This window comes from Lithobates pipiens, unplaced genomic scaffold (genome assembly GCF_037356315.1).
Source record: "Lithobates pipiens isolate NorthernLeopardFrog02 unplaced genomic scaffold, aLitPip1_a1.2 Scaffold_18, whole genome shotgun sequence".
NCBI lineage: Eukaryota > Metazoa > Chordata > Amphibia > Anura > Ranidae > Lithobates > Lithobates pipiens.
Genome location: NW_027507758.1, coordinates 127,635,813 through 127,658,963, shown reverse-complemented (window position 1 = coordinate 127,658,963; position 23,151 = coordinate 127,635,813). Strand labels below are relative to the sequence as shown.

Below are 23,151 nucleotides of genomic sequence, written 5' to 3'. Positions count from 1 at the left end.
CTATTGTGGACCGATAGCGGTCCTTACAGAACAGCAGACTGTACCGCACTCAAGCCTATGTACCGTAGCACCCTATACCAAGTTACCAGTCCTTATAAGAACTTTTGTGGAACAAGCAGGTTGTGTGTTAGTGATTAGCAGACTGTACGTCAGTCCCTATACCGCTGAAGGACTGCTGCAGTATAGGTGAGCGGTCAGCAGTGGTGCACGTCAACCCTATCTATTGTGGACCGATAGCGGTCCTTACAGAACAGCAGACTGTACCGCACTCAAGCCTATGTACCGTAGCACCCTATACCAAGTTACCAGTCCTTATAAGAACTTTTGTGGACCAAGCAGGTTGTGTATTAGTGTTTAGCAGACTGTACGTCAGTCCCTATACCGCTGAAGGACTGCTGCAGTATAGGGCAGCGGTCAGCAGTGGTGCACGTCAACCCTATCTATTGTGGACCGATAGCGGTCCTTACAGAACAGCAGACTGTACCGCACTCAAGCCTATGTACCGTAGCACCCTATACCAAGTTACCAGTCCTTATAAGAACTTTTGTGGACCAAGCAGGTTGTGTGTTAGTGTTTAGCAGACTGTACGTCAGTCCCTATACCGCTGAAGGACTGCTGCAGTATAGGGCAGCGGTCAGCAGTGGTGCACGTCAACCCTATCTATTGTGGACCGATAGCGGTCCTTACAGAACAGCAGACTGTACCGCACTCAAGCCTATGTACCGTAGCACCCTATACCAAGTTACCAGTCCTTATAAGAACTTTTGTGGACCAAGCAGGTTGTGTATTAGTGTTTAGCAGACTGTACGTCAGTCCCTATACCGCTGAAGGACTGCTGCAGTATAGGGCAGCGGTCAGCAGTGGTGCACGTCAACCCTATCTATTGTGGACCGATAGCGGTCCTTACAGAACAGCAGACTGTACCGCACTCAAGCCTATGTACCGTAGCACCCTATACCAAGTTACCAGTCCTTATAAGAACTTTTGTGGACCAAGCAGGTTGTGTATTAGTGTTTAGCAGACTGTACGTCAGTCCCTATACCGCTGAAGGACTGCTGCAGTATAGGGCAGCGGTCAGCAGTGGTGCACGTCAACCCTATCTATTGTGGACCGATAGCGGTCCTTACAGAACAGCAGACTGTACCGCACTCAAGCCTATGTACCGTAGCACCCTATACCAAGTTACCAGTCCTTATAAGAACTTTTGTGGAACAAGCAGGTTGTGTGTTAGTGATTAGCAGACTGTACGTCAGTCCCTATACCGCTGAAGGACTGCTGCAGTATAGGTGAGCGGTCAGCAGTGGTGCACGTCAACCCTATCTATTGTGGACCGATAGCGGTCCTTACAGAACAGCAGACTGTACCGCACTCAAGCCTATGTACCGTAGCACCCTATACCAAGTTACCAGTCCTTATAAGAACTTTTGTGGACCAAGCAGGTTGTGTATTAGTGTTTAGCAGACTGTACGTCAGTCCCTATACCGCTGAAGGACTGCTGCAGTATAGGGCAGCGGTCAGCAGTGGTGCACGTCAACCCTATCTATTGTGGACCGATAGCGGTCCTTACAGAACAGCAGACTGTACCGCACTCAAGCCTATGTACCGTAGCACCCTATACCAAGTTACCAGTCCTTATAAGAACTTTTGTGGACCAAGCAGGTTGTGTGTTAGTGTTTAGCAGACTGTACGTCAGTCCCTATACCGCTGAAGGACTGCTGCAGTATAGGTGAGCGGTCAGCAGTGGTGCACGTCAACCCTATCTATTGTGGACCGATAGCGGTCCTTACAGAACAGCAGACTGTACCGCACTCAAGCCTATGTACCGTAGCACCCTATACCAAGTTACCAGTCCTTATAAGAACTTTTGTGGACCAAGCAGGTTGTGTATTAGTGTTTAGCAGACTGTACGTCAGTCCCTATACCGCTGAAGGACTGCTGCAGTATAGGGCAGCGGTCAGCAGTGGTGCACGTCAACCCTATCTATTGTGGACCGATAGCGGTCCTTACAGAACAGCAGACTGTACCGCACTCAAGCCTATGTACCGTAGCACCCTATACCAAGTTACCAGTCCTTATAAGAACTTTTGTGGACCAAGCAGGTTGTGTATTAGTGTTTAGCAGACTGTACGTCAGTCCCTATACCGCTGAAGGACTGCTGCAGTATAGGGCAGCGGTCAGCAGTGGTGCACGTCAACCCTATCTATTGTGGACCGATAGCGGTCCTTACAGAACAGCAGACTGTACCGCACTCAAGCCTATGTACCGTAGCACCCTATACCAAGTTACCAGTCCTTATAAGAACTTTTGTGGAACAAGCAGGTTGTGTGTTAGTGATTAGCAGACTGTACGTCAGTCCCTATACCGCTGAAGGACTGCTGCAGTATAGGTGAGCGGTCAGCAGTGGTGCACGTCAACCCTATCTATTGTGGACCGATAGCGGTCCTTACAGAACAGCAGACTGTACCGCACTCAAGCCTATGTACCGTAGCACCCTATACCAAGTTACCAGTCCTTATAAGAACTTTTGTGGACCAAGCAGGTTGTGTATTAGTGTTTAGCAGACTGTACGTCAGTCCCTATACCGCTGAAGGACTGCTGCAGTATAGGGCAGCGGTCAGCAGTGGTGCACGTCAACCCTATCTATTGTGGACCGATAGCGGTCCTTACAGAACAGCAGACTGTACCGCACTCAAGCCTATGTACCGTAGCACCCTATACCAAGTTACCAGTCCTTATAAGAACTTTTGTGGAACAAGCAGGTTGTGTGTTAGTGATTAGCAGACTGTACGTCAGTCCCTATACCGCTGAAGGACTGCTGCAGTATAGGGCAGCGGTCAGCAGTGGTGCACGTCAACCCTATCTATTGTGGACCGATAGCGGTCCTTACAGAACAGCAGACTGTACCGCACTCAAGCCTATGTACCGTAGCACCCTATACCAAGTTACCAGTCCTTATAAGAACTTTTGTGGAACAAGTGAGTTGTGAATGTTTAGCAGACTGCAGCAGAAGGGCAGCAGTCAAGTATAATATCCTTTCTATATTTGGAAGAAAGAATATTATACATGTACAAGCCTATTACTGTACCACTGATACCAGTCCTGAAAAGAACCTTTGTGGAACTAATAATAACAGCAAGTCTTTAAAATTACCCTCACTGCCTGACAACACTGCTTCCTTCCTGTCCCTATACAAATTGGCAAAAAAAGAGAACGATTAGTGGTTACTGGAACAGCTCTTTTGTGGACCTTGATAGTAACAGCTAATGATGATGATGATGATGATGATGATGAAAGACTAATCTGGCTGTCCCTGTAGCATACACCGTCCTTTCCCTTTCTCTAAACTAACAAAAGACACTCAGGCTGCTGCAAGAATCAGCAGCACAGCAAACCTATCAACACCTAACACCTATACCAGTCCTGAAAAGAACTTTTGTGTACCAAATAGCTAGTGGTTTATCTCTCCCTACTCCACACAGGAACCTGTCCCTATCTTAACAGAAGAAAGAATGTAAAATGGCCACCGGATCGGGTGTATTTATAGGTTAGGGGGAATGTACAAGTGTCCATGTGCTGTCATGTCTCAATTGGCTGTCCTGTATCACATGATAAACGTGTCACCAAAGGTTAAAGTTCTTGTATACATTAAACACGTAAGTCCGCCGCGGCGAACGACGGAAAAAGGCGTTCGAACGTGCGGACCGCGAATGTCGGAAATTCGCCGCGAAACGACCGCCGGGCGAACCGTTCGGCCATCACTAATCATCAGTCTGCTGCAGGCAGTAGTAAGCATTTCCAAAGTCTCCTTTTCCCGAGTGATCAGTCAGAAAATTAAATTGTAATGACCAATACACAGGAGCGGAAGTTCCGTCAGCAAAAGTCCGATGAGTGCTTTTGGAATTGCGACCGTGTGTATGCTGCTTCGGAATTTTGCTGTTGGAATTTCAGCCAGCAAAAGATTGAGGGCGTGTTCTCTATTTTTCAGTCGGAGCTTCAGAACTTCTTTTTTTTTTTTTTACAAACTGTTTTTATTGAGATAAAGTACAAAACAGTAAGACAGGATTTTAAATTCACATCACAAAAGAACTGTAAGGTGAGGTGGTATAAGGATAATACATAAAACAGATACTTGTTGCGGAAACTGTTCAATTATTGATGTCCAATACCTAATAAAATAAGAACAATTTTCAGCAACCTAGTATTGGACCCGGGGATAATACTGAGTAGTAATTTTATCTCAACTTCAAAAATACATTTCAACTGTAAAAGCTCAATTTCAAATAAAACCGTTAAATAAAAACCTGGAAAGTTGGAATTTGAAACTGCTAAGTGAAATCAATCCCGATGGCTGTAAATGAACCAAGAGTCCCACGTAGCGTCAAAGGTAGATATGGAATCATGCAATGTATGAAAACATTTTTTCATCATCATTATCTGGTCAATATGTGTAATAAATTGAGAGAACAGTACCATATTAGATTTCCAGTTCAGGGCATTTGCGCATTGCATAGCAACACAGATGGTATGTATATGTTTTAATAGGTGTTTTAGGAATATCTGGGATTTTTTCAAATAAAAGGCAAATTAGGTGTGTCAGAGCAAGATGCCTCCCCGCAAGCATGTCAACCAGGGTGAACACCTCATTCCAGGTAGGTTGTAATCTATCACAATCTCAGAACACATGCAGAAAAGAGCCCGGGAGAGCACTGCCATGAAAACAGGAGGGGGAAACTTGTGGGTAAATCGCATGTAACCGCAAGGGGGTATAGCACCAGCGAGTAAAAAGTTGAATCGCTGTCTCGCGTATGGTTAGGGATTTTGTGCAGTTACTCATGTTCTGCCATTTCATCTCCCATTCCTTTAGGTCAAATTCTAAGTTTATTTTTTTCAATTCAGAGATTTTTATTGGATTTTTTAGATATTTAACAAAAATAGTACATTAACATTTTGGTTCGATGTCACCATAAACAGATATAAGACTTCTGTAAGCAAACACAATACACTATCAGTATCTTTTTTAGTTTGTTCTTGACTAAATGCAGCCAACAGTGTATTATTCTTTAATAATAATCCTTGTTTACACCAAAGTTGCTAAACTTTAAGAAAGGAGGAAAGGAAAGAAAGGGAGAGGAAGTTACCGTATGTGTTCTTATAGTTTTGTCTTCAGATATACTGGAAACACAAGTTTAGTAGTTCTTGGTGTCTTCCAAGAACTTTGAAGCTCTAGGATGTAATGTCCATGCAAGTCAAACTTTCGTGAATTTAGCTATGGCTCCATTTTTGTGTGCTAACATTAATTCAAATTCTAAGTTTAACTCCAGTTCCCAGCCTAACATGCACTTCAGAACTTCTTTACCCCCTATAGAATTATATGGAACTCCAAAAACAAGCATGTAGGTTGTCCGAACGAGGTAAACTGCAGGCCATATGAGTCTGCAATAAATTTTGAAAAACCTAAGATGCATCTCCAAATGATGTCAAAAGTCACATTTGTTAATTGAAGACTGACTGCACAGGTCCTAATTCTGAGCAAGCCACAAGGTAAAAGGAAGCAGCTGATCTGCGTCAGAGTACCTGTGACTCCCTAAGTACTATCACATATTCTTCTTGCCAGTCTCCTTGTGATAGAAATGCAATTAGGCTAAACATTTTAATACTGTACTGAAAAATAATATATGTTTAGAAAATTAGGACACACTTAATTTTGTTTACTGTACATGGTGTTTTAGGTATCCCCAGGCCCAATCAGATAAAAGAGGACTTTTAGGATCAGGTTTACATCTAATGTGACAAACTGAAAACTTTATTTAAAGCGGGAGTCCGCCGGGACTCCGCGTTTTTTTTTTTTTTTTAAAGTCAGCAGCTACAAATACTGCAGCTGCTGACTTTTAAAATAGTGACACTTACCTGTCCTGCGTGCCCGCGATGTCGGCACCCGAAGCCGATCTCTAGATCGACACTCGAGTGCTGCCGCCGCCATCTTGGGTATGGGAATCAGGAAATGGAGCCTTTCGGCTTCATTTCCCGGTTCCCTACTGTGCATGCGCGTGGCGCGCTGCGCAATGAGGACGGTCCCGCTGCCTCTGGGATCTGTATGTTTCCCAGCAGGCACCGGGGCACTTGCGGAAGGGGGCGGGCACTTGCGGAAAGGGGCGTAATGTACACCCCTTTCCGCAGAGAGCTAGCCCGGAAGTGGGTGCAGTTACCTGGATTATCCAGGTAACTGCACCCCCCTCCCCCCTGAAAGGTGCCAATTGTGGCGCCGGAGGGGGGGAGGAATCCGATGAGCAGAAGGTCCATTTTAGGGTGGACCTCCGCTTTAATGTGTCACCTACTTACATTTTTGGGTACCATAGTTTGTTGTCCATTTGCATATGAAGGCATTTTTGAGACTGGTAATATCTGGGTTTGCAAAAACACTTGGTGCACACAAAGTGGATTTCTATTCTTTGTGGTTCTTGAGGATTATATTTAAGTGAAAAAGTTAGGGTCTAGAGTTAAGCTTTAAGTTATGTAAGGGTAGTGGAAAATTAGTCCTTTAGGCTCAATTTACTAGGCTTTTGAGCGTTTCTGCAGTGCTTTTTTGCTGTGCTTTCCACATTTTTTTACTACGATTTTGTCACGATTTGTGCGTTGAATGCTTTTTTTTGGGGGGGGGGGGATTTGTTGCTGCGCAGATTTAAAAAATGCAAATCATGGCTAAATTGCGCCAGAAACGCGGTACAAAAGCACCACATGCTTATCTGCAGCTTCTCCACTGAAATCTATTGAACCAGCACTGTGTTGCATTTAAAAAAAGTCCCTGACCCTTTCCAAAAATGCTGAGGCACAAAATGTATTGATGTGAACATGTTCCATAGGAACCTATGTTAAAAAAAATTTCCTGCATTTCTGCAAAAAACATGAAAAACTCATTGGTGTGAATGGAGCCTCTATGTGTTAGTTGAACTTCAAATATTTCATTACAGGTCTGTACAGCAGTGGTCTCCTATTGCTATAATTTTAACATATAACAATGTAACATTTGGAACCTCAATAACCGATTGGTCACATGAAAGGTTGGAATAGAATCTAACATATCTAGCCACTGAGGCCATGGCAAAATATTGAGAATGTCCTCAGAAGCGTATGATTTAGTGTTTCACTTTTTATTGCCCAGCACAAAGCAAACATTTTTCTCCCAAAGCAAGGGTTACTGTAAGACATTTATTACCATCCGTATACTCCATGGGATGACAAATGTCTGGCTGAGTAACTGCATTGCAGAGGATCACCAACATCTGTGGCCTACAATTACTGATAAAATAATATTTCTATCTATTTGGCAATTTGATTACCCTGATGTTACATTTGGACTGTTTATGATTTAATGCAGTCAATCTTTTAATTTGCACTAAGCAAAAAACAAACATTTATTATAAGGCAAAAAGAAATACAGCAGACCGTCGCCACTGCCAGATTTATCAGAGAATCAAAAGAGCTTTGGAATGATACACAAAGTCATTATCTACACGAATGCTTTCAGAATGTAGCAACGTTCCTTCTATTTTGACACGCTCTGAAAATCACTTACCTATTCACAAAACACATGGTGCTTGGTCTACATATTGAACAGCCGAGTTTGGTTTTGACATACATTATCTGATATAGAGTCAGAAAGTAAGAGATTATCTACACTATGGCCATTGTCAGGGACTGTAGAAATTAGCTTTGAGTTAAAGCTATCACAGCCCTTGTACTTATTTTGGATTGACACTTCATTTATTTAAAATAATAAATGAATTAAAATTAAAATGATAAACAATGCCCTTTTACATGTGCAGTGGGGTCAAAGGGGAGGAGAGGGGGGTTAAGATTCAAGTGTCTATATTCAATTATTAAGCATACTTTTGCAAATAAATTGAAACATGCTTTCTTATGAATTTAAAGCTCAACACAAAAAATGTTGGCCTTCCATTAACCAATTGAGCTCTTTGGACGTACCATGTACGTCCAAAGAGCGAACCCTTAATCACAAGCAGCTCCCCTGGTTCCCAGGCTGTTCTGCACTCACCAGTGCTCAGGAACACATCCACCAGCTGGGGGAGAGAGATTTCTGTGAGATCGAGGCAAATCCATGCCATGATCTCACATGCAAACAATGAAACTGGAAGTGATATCACTTCTGGTTTCAGATGCACAATTTCCTGGCCAGCACAGCCAGGGGACACTTCTAACCAAGCCGATCTGTGCTTGTTCAGATGGTGTAAAGGGCAGGGGAGACATTAGGGGTCTATTAGACCCCTACTGTCTCCATAAAGAATACCTGTCACCTGCCTAATGCTATCACATAAGGGTTTATTAACCCCTTGTAATAGCAATCAAGTAAAAATAAATATACAAATAAAAAAAAAAAGTAAAAAAAAAAAAAAAAGCCTGTAGATTATCAGTCAGAACCTGGCTACACCTAGTCCTACCCACTGCTTTCTGGATTGACAGCACTGCCTTTGTTGCTGAAACCCTCCCACTGTGAGCCGCAGTGATTTGGAGCTTCTAAGAATCTGATAAAGTAGGATTTAGCTCATTATAGTTTTTATTTTCTTTACAAGGGTCACCATGGTACTATTGGTAATAGAGGATTTTGCAAGCACAGAGATGTGTAACAAAAACCACCAGCCAGCCTGCCATCAAACAATGAGATAACATGGTAAGTAACAGTATGACCAATGTGGCATAGTTACAAGCATTGAATTGCATAAGAAAATATGATCACAGACAACGGGTATTAGCAATGAAATCAAATAAATCCATAGCTGCAGGGTATAAACTGTAATGCTATGTGTACAGTAGTTTAATATTTGTATGCCTGCAAGGTAGAAAAAAATGTCTATTAAATAATAATAACAACAGAGTGCTACAAACTAGTGCAAGGGTTGCTGCTGGAAAAAAGGTGTGTGGTCCCTTTAAATGATATAAATACAGTTCCCCAGCGCCGTACCCTTAAATTATACAATTCATACATATACACTATAAATCATAAAAAATAATTAGTTCATAAAATTCAGGTGTGCAAAAATTTATCAAAGACCTCCCAACAAATCGCAATAGTACTTTCTGCAAAGTGCAATCAGTGCTCCAAATTTTCTTATGTTTGAAAAGGTGCTGTGCTGCCCTTTTGTGACCTCACTCACCAAATTATGATTTTAAATGCTCCTGTCACAGATGAATGCTCAGATGTTTTCTCCAGCTCCTCCAAGATTATGAATGTGAATACACCTATCATAGGCACTGGTGCTGAAACCCCCCCTCCCCCTTGGTGGAGGCAAAGAGACCAATCGACTCCCCAGTGGGTGGTACTCATGTGGGCTCTTGGTGGCAATGTAGAGATGTGTCCAGAGATTGGAATCCATGCGTCCGGTGCCCCACATGTAGATTAGGGGGCCAGATGCATGGATAGGGGTGCGGCGCCCCTGCACCCTGTATGGAGCGGCTGCCACTGATCATAGGTATATGTATGAAATACACACATATATATATATATATATATATATATATATATATATATATATATATATATATACCTGTATACTGTATATATATATGCTGTATGTATAGGTATCTGTATGAATTGTATAATTTAAGAGGACAGTTCTGGGGAGCTGCATATATATATATATATATATATATATATATATATATATATATATATATATATATATATATATATATATATATATATATATATATTATTACTTGCCTCTGGGTCCCATGTTTGTTGGTTGCCCTGCTGCATTCTAAAAATAGGAGGGAAGCTCGGATAAGGTGGAGAGTGTGACATCACCACCCTGCCTCTCCACCTCGCCCAACCAGAACACATTTTGCATTAATTCAGAAATTGCAAAGTATTCTTTAAAGTGTAAGTAAACCCATCGATTTAAACAGTTAAAAAAAAAGCATGCCGGGAATGCTAACTGCTCATTGGTTGTGCTCTCAGCCAAACTACCAAACCATCCAATGGCTGGTGTCATAACGAATCACATGTGCAGCACCATAGCAGTTGAAGATTAAACAGAGGCAAATATGGCAGCTTCCTTGGCTGAAAACGATAGGGGAGTTTACTTCCACTTTAACTGGTGCCTGTGCCAAGTGGCCAACCACCTGTGATCAGAATTTAGCAGGGCAGCTGCTTGACATGGAACCCAGAAGCAAGTGAAGATCACTGGAGTGGCAGTATCTACTTCAGCGATTTCCATCTTCCAGGATCATAGGGCAGCTATGGCTCATGTATATAGTTACATAGGTCTAACTATTTATAAATTACATACACCAGGAATTCCTCTTTAAAACTCCCTCCAATGTTTTCCACATGACTGAAGGCGTACACACTCTGTGAATTGATCTCTGCTAAATACAAAGATAAAGCGTAGATTGACTGCTACTTGCTTTCAGCAGAGAATAAGATCATGGATCTGGTCCTTCAGACATGTGGCTAGCTATGAAAGTTGCCTGAAATAGATTGTTCTCCAAGGAAGGTATATTATCTCTTGACTCTTTTTTTTTGATATTCTAGCAAGATTGTTAACAATCTCTGGTAACATTTTTGTTGATGTCCACTTTAATATATTTTAACGAGTCATTAGCTCCATATATCAAAAACAATCATTTAATAGTAGTTTCAGTTGCTACAACAAAAATAATTAAAGTCAAACTAGGGGTCCTTATCTAGTCACTTTCCTTCTATTTCTAAATCATTGTTATTCATTTTGGCAGAGAAAAGGGGAATTGAAAGTAGAGCACAGATACTTTGAGTGGAACTTCTAAGTCTTTCTTCCCAGATGAGGAAGAACTGAAGGTACAACTCACCCTTGCCGTTCAGAGAAAGATGTAGTCCTCCTTCTACTGCATCCGATTCCTATAAACAGCTGGCAAGAAAAAAAAAATGCAAATCATATTATTTGAAGAATGAAATAAGCAGCCCATTCTATTTTAAGACACAGAATAGAAATCTTTAATGTCTTCATCAAATTGAAATGAACTGGAACATAGACTGACATAGAATGAATCATCTTCGCCCAAATAAGTACCATAGCTCGAAGAAGAGCTAATGCTGTGTGAGTTACCCAGGAAGTACAGTATGTCATTGTTCTGCAGAGAGGGTATGTTAATTGAAAATCTCTAAATGAAATCAAAATAATTTAATATGAGAGAGCAAAAGAGTCATGTTGGCTTTTACTTGGATTTGTGTAGCTGAAGCTCTTCATTTATCTTTCTCCAGCTCCTTAATATTTTTCCTTTTCGTCATACGTTAATTTACCTTTTTATGTATTTATTTTATGTAATATTTGTTTTTTGTTAATGTTTATAATTGTTATATTAAAATAAAAAAATAAATAAATAAATAAAAACAGAAAAAATCATGAAATGCTAGTTACTCATAAAACAATCGTCACTTTGTTTTATCTATCATTTGATTATATACATTCTCATAAAGATTACACTGAAAGGCAGGCAATTCTGTAAAACAAAAATTCTTACACATCCAGCAATAGATGTGTAATCAAAGTCATCTCTCTTTTATGGAGAGTTTCCCAAAGTATATGATGCCACATCTCCTTTGAATTGATATATGAGCACATCGACTGTATGACCGCCTGGGACTGTCAGTTGAAGCATTGTTACAAGAAAAAAAATTGCCATATGTGCAGTTCACCCAATTCTATATATATATATATATATATATATATATATATATATATATATATATATAGAGAGAGAGAGAGAGCGAGAGAGAGAGAGATACACTGAACAGCCACTTTATTAGGTACACCGGTTCAATTGCTTGGTAACACAAATTGCTAATCAGCCAATCACATGGCAGCAACTCAATGCATTTAGGTATCTAGACATGGTGAAAAAGACTTTCTGAAGTTCAAACTGAGCTCCTCCTTGTTCAGTTTGCGCCAGAACTCTCTAACATCGAAAAAGTTTGGACCCAAATCGCAAACCCTATTAAAGTCTATGGGACCCGAAAAAGTGCCCATTTTGAAGGTTTATATGCAAGTTATTGGCCATAAAAAGGGTATGGGGGACCTGGGGGGCATGTATCATTGCAAAAAATGTTTTTTTTTTAATATCTTTTTTTACAGGAGCAGTGATTTTAATTCAATCTTATTTTATTGAAAGAAACAGAAAATATCACCAACAGTATTAAGTAAGGACAATAAAACTTTTTGTATAAGGAGGTTACAAAAATACGGCATTGTATCTTGTTCATTATGGACAGCAGTTAGAGCAACATATTGAGGCATAACATGGAGAAATACAAGACCCTCACATTTCAAATAAAGAGAGTCCAGGCAAACATCCTGTAGAACTAAGTCCAAAATACTGAAAAAAAACTGTTATGTTGCAGTCCCCATAGTCTACTTGTAAAGTACTGCATCTGTACCATGTATAGAACCTGCTGCAGCAAAACTGACATTGATAAAGAAAAAAAATGACATTTAAATTGCTGGAAATATAATACCATTGCCGGCAATACATAAATGTTTAAAAAAAAATGGTGTGGGGGTCCCCCCCCCAATCCATACCCGGTCCTTTGGGTCTGGTATTGATTTTAAAGGAAACCTTATGCCAAAATAAAAAAAATGGTGTGAGGTACCCCAAAAATCTATACCAGACCCTTATCTGAGCATGCAGTCTGGCAGGTCAGGAAAGGGGAATGAGCGATTGCCCCCCCTGAACCATACCACGCCACATGCCCCCCACCCCAAAGCACCTTGTCCCCATGTTGTTGTGAACAAAGGCCTTTTTCTGACAACCCTGAGAACAGCTGTGATCCTCTTTTTGGATCCCCCGCTGAAGGTTCTGGCTCTTTCCCCCTGCCGAGTACCCCTGAAATCAGGCCTCTTGCTATGGAGCCACTCTCCAGCGAATGGAGGTGGTCCATTAACACACAGAGTTCAGCTCGGCCGCAGCCCCCTGCTCTCTCCTCAATGGCTCCTGTTGCTGTGTGAGCCAATGAGGAGAGAGAGACCTGAGACAGCCGCTGCTCTCATGCACATCGATGAATCGAGATCTGGCTCAAGTAATTATAAGGGGAGCTCAGGTAAATATAAGAAGGGGGAGCTGCACTCAGAAGTATTTTTTACCTTAAACACTTGACCTCTAGAAGATTTACCTCCCTTCATGACCAGGCCATATTTTGTGATACGGCACTGTGTTATTTTAACTGACAATTGCGTGGTGGTGCAATACTGTACCCTAGTACAATTTTTGTCCTTTTTTTCCCCACAAATAGAGCTTTCTTTTGGTGGTGTTTGATCACCTCTGCGGTTTTTATTTTTTGCAGTATAAACAAAAAAAGGCAGACAATTTTGAAAAAAAAACTATATTTTTACTTTCTGCCATAAAACATACCCAAATATGCACTATTATGCTGCGTACACACGGTCAGAATTTCCGACAACAAATGTTCGATGGGAGCTTGTTGTCGGAAATTCCGACTATGTGTAGGCTCCATTGGACATTTTCCGTCGGAATTTTCGTCACACAAAATTTGAGATCTGGATCTCAAATTTTCCAACAACAAAAACCATTCTCGTAAATTCCGATCGTGTGTACACAATTCCGACACACAAAATTCCACGCATGCTCGGAATCAAGCAGAAGAGCCACGTTGGCTATTGAACTTCATTTTTCTCGGCTCCTCGTACGTGTTGTACGTCACTGCATTCTTGACGTTCGGAAATTCCAAACGTCAAGATTTGTGTGACCATGTGTATGCAAGACAAGTTTGAGCCAACATCCGTCGGAAAAAAAACATGGATTTTGTTGTCGGAATGTGCGACTGTGTGTACTGTACTGTACTGTACTAATGACACTGGCAGGGAATAAGTTAACATCAGGGACAATTAAAGGGTTAAATGTGTGCCTAGGTTGTGCTTACTCACTGTGGGGGAGGTGCTTTGACTAGGGGAAGGCAAAGATCTGTGTTTCTTGCAGAAACACAGGATAAATGCCTTAACAGAATGACAATCTGCCTCGACAGACTGTTGTTCTGCCTTTGTCCTGTGTCATTGGTGGGTTCCAGCTGACATCGAGTCCACAATACCCACCTCTGGGCTCCCACTGTGTGTTATCATGGGGGGGGGGGGGGCGGTGCGCGTGCCCCAGCAACGGATGTGTCAGATCACATACTAGGTACATTATCTGGTGCAGAGTGGCCACCTTGCTGCAGTAAATGCGAGAAAATAAAACACTACACACCCAATCGCAATCTCCGATCAACTAACCAAAACCTCCTCCTCATCCCCAAGTCCCGCTACAAATCAAAGGGAGAATGAAGATTCGCAGTCCAAGGACCACGGCTATGGAACGCTCTACCCATCCCATCCAAGCTCTAACATCCGCATGGAAGAAAACCATCGGGCCTTCAGACAAAAAAATCAAGACCCACCCCTTCTAAGAAGCTCGACAACACAGCGAGGCGATTCAGTCCGCATTTGTAGTGCTATACAAGTCATTCATTCTGTAAATGCACAGTGGGCAGTGCCCAAGTGGTTAACAGCTTCAGCCATAATGTAGCAATTCTCCTTTCTTAATATCGGTTATGTCAAGTTGTAAATGTTCAAGATTTAACTACTGTCAGGGGGGAGCTGTCATACTGTGCTGTCTACAGAATGTCCGTATTGACTGTATATCTAAATTCCTTTGAAAAAGGGCAATATTTGAATATTTCCTACTCGATACGGCTGACAGTGCACTATAAAATGAATAGTTTACACAATACTCTACATTTATTAACATCTTTGTGTCATAGTTATTAGAAAGCAATAACATTTCCAATGTCTAGATTGTCTCCGATGAGCCTTCTGATTCCTCCCGTATTGAATTGTATTGTAACTGTACTGTCTGCCCTCATATTGTAAAGCACTGTGCAAACTGTTGGCGCTATATAAATCCTGTATAATACTAATAATATTGTGTGCTTTATTTTTATTTTTTGAAGATGGCCTAAAAGTTGATGGATGTCTGGTGGGTTCACTGGTAGGTTCATATGCTAAGAGCTCTATAGGTCTATCCTGGGAAAGCTATAATGTTCTAAAACTACCATTAGTATGTTTTCTGGACCATTTGTAGTTCAAGAGCATTGCAATCAAGTATCAAGCATTAGTGAGATGTTTAATTTGTCCTTGATGGGTGTTCTTGGTTAGTAAAGCAAATGACAGCAATCACATTGAATTTCAGCCTACAATACAGATAGGCAGTTGTGATCAAGCTTTTCAATACTGGTGTACCAAGTGTTTTTATCCCATTAATATGGGATACAAAAAAGTTTGTTATTGTCATTTGAATCCCCTGATTACGTCTGTAATGTAGATGTAAATTCTACATGAATATCAATTAGTTGACTAAGGGCTGGTTCACATCAGTTGCTTTCCAGTGCATTTTTAACCACTTCCCGACCAGCGCACGACGATGTACGTCGACAGAATGGCACGGGCAGGCATATTGGCGTACATGTACGTCCAATATTCGTTGCCGCCGTGCCATCGGGAGCGCGCCGCCGGCGGCCGCTCCCGCGCTGGTCGGGACCCCCGTGAGTCCGGTCGCGGGACCCGCGGACTCGACCGAATGGAGGAAATGCTGTATAAACAACATTTTTCCATTCTGCCTAGCAACTAGTGACGCTGATCTCTGCTCCATGTGATTGGAGCAGAGATCAGTGTACACTAAATGACAGCCCAACCCCCCCACAGTTAGTAACACACCCCTAGGAACACTTAACCCCTACACAGCCACCCACTGGTTAACCCTTTCACTGCCAGTGTCATTTACACAGGAATCACTGCATTTATATAGCAGTGATTACTGTATAAATGACAATGGTCCCAAAAATGTGTCAAAAATGTCCGATGGGTCCCCCACAATGTCGCAGTCACAATAAAAATCGCAGATCGCCGCCATTACTAGTAAAAAAAAATAATAAAAAATTATTAATAAAAATGCTATAAAACTATCCCTATTTTGTAAACGCTATAACTTTTGCGCAAACCAATCAATAATCGCTTATTGCGATTTTTTTTACCAAAAATATGTAGAAGAATACGTATCGGCCTAAACTGAGGGAAAAAAATGTTTTTTTATATATTTTTGGGGGATATTTATTATTACAAAAAGTAAAAATAATGCGTTTTTTTCAAAATTATCGCTCTATTTTTGTTTATAGCGCAAAAAATAAAAACCGCAGGGGTGATCAAATACCACCAAAAGAAAGCTCTATTTGTGGGAAAAAAAGGACGTTAATTTTGTTTGGGAGCCACGTCGCACGACCGCGCAATTGTCAGTTAAAGCGACGCAGTGCCGAATCGCAAAAAGTGGTCTGGTCTTTGACCAGCAAATTGGTCCGGTCTGAAAGTGGTTAAACCACATCCAGACTGCATGTACAGTGTTTGACTTTACTCCAATGGCCTTAGTTCACACCAGTGTGGTCAGTTCCAGTGCTTTCAACTAAAGTACAACCTACTGCATATTTCTTCATCTGGATCGCATCAAACTGCGTGTAAGCACGTCAGAATGCACCAGACAGCACACTGTCTCAGTGAAAGAAAAAAGATTTTTCAAGTGTCAAAATAAAAAAAATAATAAAAAAAAAATCACAGGAATACATAAAATGAAAAACCTTTACTAGAAATATCAATGACTGCATACAGCCATAGTATCCCTTGAATGTCTACTATACAAAAACACTTGCAAACACCCTAAAACCTTGCATGTCAAACCGCCAGTTCCTCATCAACATTTTTAACCAATAGGGAATTCATACTGAGCCCTCAGCTGAGCAAATCCAGGAAAGTTTACAAGAATAAAGTACCTCCTGTGCGCAACACTGCTGATAAATAGGCTTTGTGTGCACAGGACACAGGGCTACGCCAAATTTCTGACAAGATGAACCAGAATTTTTTGCACTTATTTAAAGTAATTCCGCGTACACATGAACAGAATATCCAACAGAAAAAGTCAGACGGAAGCTTTTCATCGTTTATTCCGATAATGTGTATGTCTCATCTGACTTTTTTTTTCTCGAAAAATTCTGACGGACCTAGAAATAGAACATGTTCTAAATATTTCCGACGGAACCAATTCCTATCGTGAAAACCGCTTGTTTGTACAGACCAAAAACGACGCATGCTCTGAAGCAAGTATGAGACGAAAGCTATTGTCTACTGGCTATTGAACTTCCTTTTTCTAGTCCCATCAAACGTGTTGTACGTTACCACGTCCTTGACGGTCGGACTTTGGTGTGATTGTGTGTACGCAGGACAGTTTCAGCGGAATTCCGTCTGAACTCCATCAGAAAAACCTTCAGAGTTTATTCCGATGGGAAAACCGGCGTGTGTACAGGGCATTAAAGTCCACCCTAATGCCAAAATCCCTACATCTACAGACACCCACGATCTAACAGTAATCTATCTAACCCTGTAGAGAAGAAATCTCTATACATACCTTTTTTGAAGCTGATCCGTTTCCGGTCTCCAGCAGTGGAAGCTCTGCAGAGGACACAGCCGACAACAACTGTGAAATGAATGGGGAGTGACGTCACCCATAGACTTACTATGGAGCTTCTGTTGTCGGCTGTGTCCTCTGCACCGCCCTACACAACGAAGCCAAGGCTGACAGCTCAGCGTGGGACTGGTGCTGCTTCAGAAAAGGTATGTATACTGATTTCTTCTTTACAGGGTTAGATAGGTTAGTGTTAGATCGTGGATGTCTGTAGATGCAGGGATTTTAGTATTAGGGTGGACATCTACTTTAACTAATATACCGTATATACTCGAGTATAAGCCGAGATTTTCAGCCTCTTTTTTGAGGCTGAAAGTGCCCCCTCGGCTTATACTCGAGTCACCGCTGTCTGACTGCTCGATCAGCGTATCGAGCAGACAGACGGCGGACATTAAAATTCAAAAGCCGCGCCTCCTTCTCCGCCTCCGCCTGTGATAGGCGGAACACTGAATTTCCCAGCAGTCAGTGTTCCGCCTATCACGGACATCCGTTCATTCTCATACTACGGACGAGTATGAGAGGATGTCCGTGATAGGCGGAACACAGGCTGCTGGGAAATTGAGTGTTCCGCCTATCACAGGCGGAGGCGGAGGCGCGGCTTTTGAATTGTAGAATGGCCGCCGAGAAGAGCGGCGATCCTGGAGCGGCGATCCATCGGCACGACACGGGACGGAGGAGGCACGGGACGGAGGAGGCTCGGGACGACGGCGGCTCGGGACGGAGGCTTGGGACACAGGTAGGCTGGACACACACACAAGGCTGCACGGACACACACACACACACACACACACACACACACACACACACACACACACACACACACACAGGGATGGATGGATGGATGGATGGATACACACACACACACACACACAGGGATGGATGGATGGATGGATGGATACACACACACACACACACACAGGGATGGATGGATGGATGAATACACACACACACACACACACACACACACAGGGATGGATGGATGGATGGATACACACACAGGGATGGATGGACGGACACACACACAGGGATGGATGGATGGATGGATGGATGGACACACACACAGGGATGGATGGACGGACACACACACAGGGATGGACGGACACACAGGGATGGACAGCCATGTCTCACCCTCGGCTTATACACGAGTCAATAAGTTTTCCAGTTTTTTGGGGGTAAATTGGGGGCCTCGGCTTATATTCGGGTCGGCCTATACTCGAGTATATACGGTAACTAAATACGTCCAATGGTATACCTAAAATGATATTAAACATTTCATTTGAGCTCTTTCAGCAGATGATTTAATCACTTACGAAGTATGAAGATTTTTTTATTTTTTAATTCTTGCTTGTGTTCCCGTTTAAGCTGCTGCCATGACCGCTGCCCCAGGTTTCCCATTTCAGGTTGACTCCTCTCTCTTCCAGTATCCTATTGAGCCACCCTTGCATGTAGGCACTAGAGTCATGTCTCCACACACTGTGGCACATCAATAGAAGCCCTGTAACCTGGGATGGCAAGGTAATCCACTGCTCCTCCCTTCGCCTCTTTGCATTTTACTCCAAGCTAGCAAACTGAGGAGACTGCACTACCACTGTTAAATCTTTCTTGTGAAGACCAGAAGTTCAGGGAAGCAGCATTGAGAGAGAAGCAGCCAGCAGCATTGAAAGTTGTAAACTGCAATTGCTAATGTACAAATTGTAACAAATAGTTTACTGAGGAATGTCAATGTTATTGTGCTCAATGTGGTAAACTAAAAAATACTGAAGGTTTAAAGTGTTACTAAACCCAAAACAGTAAAATCAGTCTGTATATGCAGTAAAGCATGCTTGTTCTACTCACTGTGTAATCTAAGTTGTTAATTCTCCTTGTTCTGTAAAAAGACAGTTTGATCCTGTCTTCTCTGACTCTGATCCTCCTCTTCTTTTACTGTCTCTAACCCATCTCCTGATAGAACAGAGGCCAGGGGACAAGCTGCACATGCTCAGTTTGGTGTGTATTGCTAGCGAGGCTTTTTTTTTTTGAAGGGTGCATGTGATCAGCACGGGTCCTGCAACCTCATAGGACAGTCAGAGAGAATTAAAACTCCTCCCACAAGCTTTAACCAGACACGGATAGAAGTCACAAGACTGCTATATACTACTGTTGATAAAGGGTATTTAGTGGTTTATATTTGCTAAAATAATTGCATTTCCATGTTCTGTGTACTGTGGGAGACCAGATATAGTGAATGCAGGGTCCTGGGTTTAGTAACACTTTAATAATACTTTAACAGATGCAAAGGTAGCAAACATGAGATATTTATTGTTAGGGTCTTACATACAATTTAAATGCAAGTATCAAATTAGCGAAAACCTCGTTACCAGAAAGCAACACTTTTACAAGCAGAGAAATAGAGACAGGTTGGATGTTTGGCTTTTTTACTGTTTACTTCTGAAGGAAGACTATAAAAGTATTTTCACCCAACTCTGTTGATGCTTAGCGAAAGCACGGCTGGCAATGCTTCCACGTACCAGCTGGGTATGTACTACGTCTTGGCAGGATTCTCATCCATTACAGATTGACAGCTGTGGGGTTACACTTTTAGCTGTTTCTTGTATTGCATTAATAAGGCACTCTCTGGAGGAGGTCTCAATCTCATTGTTTTATGTCGAGTGACAATTTAATAAAGCACATTCATTTAAAAAGTAAGAAAAAAAGACTATAAATAATGAAAATCAAAGCTTTGATTTTTATCCCTCAAATGTGAAAATGTTAAGAACTAGTAAAATAAAGGGTCTATTATATACAATACAAAAAAAGTTTTTTCTAAGGAAGGTCAAAAGAAACAAGGCCCCCCCCCCCCAAAAAAAATATGGCTACTATGGCTGGAAAATAAAAAACAGCATTTTAGCTTGCACATGATTGGATGATAAAATCAGCAGAGCTTCCACTCATTTCAGATCTACCCCTCAGATTTATAGCGTCTTTACTTCCAAGTGCACTTTCAGTGCAATTTCAAGTGCACTTTGCATTTGTAGTTTGCACTTGTAGTGCAAAGTGGATTTGCCTTTCGTAAATAACCCCCTAAGTGCTTTGGATTGAGGTAAGTACACAGTATAGAAAGATATGCTTTGCTAATTTTTTCATTTCAGAGGTTTACAAAAAAATAGGTATTACTTAAAGGTATTTATTAGATCCAGCACAGATCACAGTACTGCCCCTAATACAGTCAGACACAGATCAGCCTGCTGCTGCACCCTCTCACCTTGCAACTTGCTGGAGTTTGACCTTCTGTGGATGAGCAAATGCAGCTTGCCCATTCTGAGAAAAAGAACAGTGTCTTTGCAAGGAGCCTTACCCCCCACCTCCATCCCAACCCAAAAATACCTTACCAGCCAACAATTCCACAGTCATGTAATATTTATTTTGTGAACTCTACATTTTAATTTAAAAATAATTACAAGATAAGAAAAGCAACATATGTTAAATAATTCATAAGGCTTTGTTACCTGACATTTTGAATGGGCTACCAATGTACCAAAACACACTCAAATGTGTGCCTTTTGCTACCATAGACTACAACGCACCAAAGGGTCTATAAATGGGGTGTTCATTGTCCTGCCTACTGTAGGTACATTGGGGTGGCATTTAAATTGAATGGCAGCACAAAGTGTTACATGTCTTACCAGATGTTACAGTAAAAGTTCACGCTACTGCAACATGCAAGTGGGAAGGAGTCCCAAGGATTGAAATTCGACTGGTTCAGCAGGAACCATCCAAATTTTGGTCCATTTCTGGGCAGGCTGGTTGTACAGACAAGACCCCTGATAAAGTAGTACAGCCAGCCCTCCTGTACTGGGCCTGAGTGAGTCCCATCAGTTAAAAAGGGGGCCCGGGCACTGGCTGTACTGACTTATTGCAGAGACCGGTCTTCTTTTGCCTCCCTCTGCAGTGCTGCCAACTTTTCCTCCTCTCCCTTCCTCTGGCTGCACTGTGGGGAGATTGGTTCAAGCACATGCACCCCTTCCATTTGCTGCCCAGGCCCCCTGTGTGCCTTTTCCCCTGCAGAGCTGATGGCTTCCCTCCTCTCCCATAAGCAGCTGCTGGGGGCACACAGAGTAATGTTTCAGGATGGAAAGCGGAGGAAAAGGCCAGGTAATATCTCTTTTACTGGTCCCTTCTATTCCTGAATGAACACAGTGAGTGATCGGTGCCAATCACTTCTGTGTTCAGTCATCACTGGAGTATAGGAAACTGCGTTTACTATGCTTTAGTTTGTGAATGAGCAGGAAGCCTCAGAGTGCTCCATATTCATTCATTTGTGCAGCTGAGGCTGTAGAGAAAGGGACTGATATATTTATGTCCTCAGTCACTTTTGGCCCGGGTAAAGGGGACCCTGTCAGGTAGGCTGTATGGGGCCCCATGATTTCTAACAGCAGCCCTGTGTACAGAAGTCGATCTACAGATTGACTTCTATACAACTGGGCTGTCAGGTTTTTCCTGATTGGTCAGTGCCGTCAGCTACACAATAGCCAGCAGCAGTGTATTCCGATGTATTCCGATGGTGGGAAAAGCTCTTCACTATCAGAATACAATAACTCAGCGAAAAGGATTCTCCCAACCACACACTCGAATCAGGTCATTTCTTTTCATTCAACATGCTGGTTGAACAAAAAACAAAACAAATGAATAATGAATTGCCTGCCTTATTGCACATTTAAGGGCTCATTCACAAGTGCAGAAAAAAACTCTGCATTTAGATGTGCATTTAGATGAGCACATCATATAATTTTGCCTGCATCTACACGCACCACTATAGTAATCAATGAGCCCATATATACAGCTGCGTCTAAATGCACAAATGTGCGCTGCAATAAAAAAAGTAGGACACAGGGCCACATAGATCTGCAGACTTTATGCAGGTATGCGTGTTCATGTGCAATTGCTAATTGAAATGAAAGAATTGTATGTGACTAAATGTATGTAAACATGAGTGTGACGGGAGTGGCTTTGGGTGGGGGGCCTGTGGAACCCAGAATCCCTTGGAGAGGTTAAGAAACCCCTGTTTCAGCTACCCAGGCCCTTCTTATGTATAAGTAACCCTGTGTCTATGAGGGGCACAGGGTGAAAATGATGAAAAGCTACTAATGGACATTGAGAATCTGGTTTAGATTATTTCAGATGGGACACTAATATTTATCCACAGTATCTCCCAGGAAATATACAAAGACTATTCCTGGTTTATTTGATTCTGAACTATACATGTTAATTGAAAGAGCTGATCACATAGGCCTCTGTACAGTGTACGAGATGGATAGTCTGCTACTGGTGGTCTCCTGCTATTGTGTGAAGGTGTCCTGTGTTTATACTTATGATAATGTGTATTGTAGTTTGTGAGCTAGGAGACGACTTCTGAGTCACCTGGGCTGGTTGAATGACTGGTTAATTAGCTCATGTTAATTTAAGTTTCTGGTTACAGTTTGTATTGTTAGGGTAATATGATCGGGGGGAACCTACTTTTCAAGTGTATAAAAAGCCTGTATCCTTGTTCAATAAAACATTCCATGTTGCAGTTTTGTAACTGAGCTAGTCTTGCCTGGATCTTGGTTACATTATGTGGCTGTAATATCT

General features: G+C 41.9%; 1 protein-coding gene across 8 annotated transcripts in view; it reads right to left on the bottom strand.

The window, feature by feature from the left end:
* LOC143987408 (sodium/calcium exchanger 1) overlaps nucleotides 1-23,151 on the bottom strand; it is a 688,674-nt gene that overhangs the window by 567,571 nt on the left and 97,952 nt on the right. For all 8 annotated transcript variants that reach the window (XM_077486095.1, XM_077486102.1, XM_077486100.1 and 5 more), the window contains exon 2: nucleotides 10,843-10,901. The gene's annotated coding sequence lies outside the window, so the exon portion shown is untranslated. The remainder of the gene's footprint in view (nucleotides 1-10,842; nucleotides 10,902-23,151) is intronic.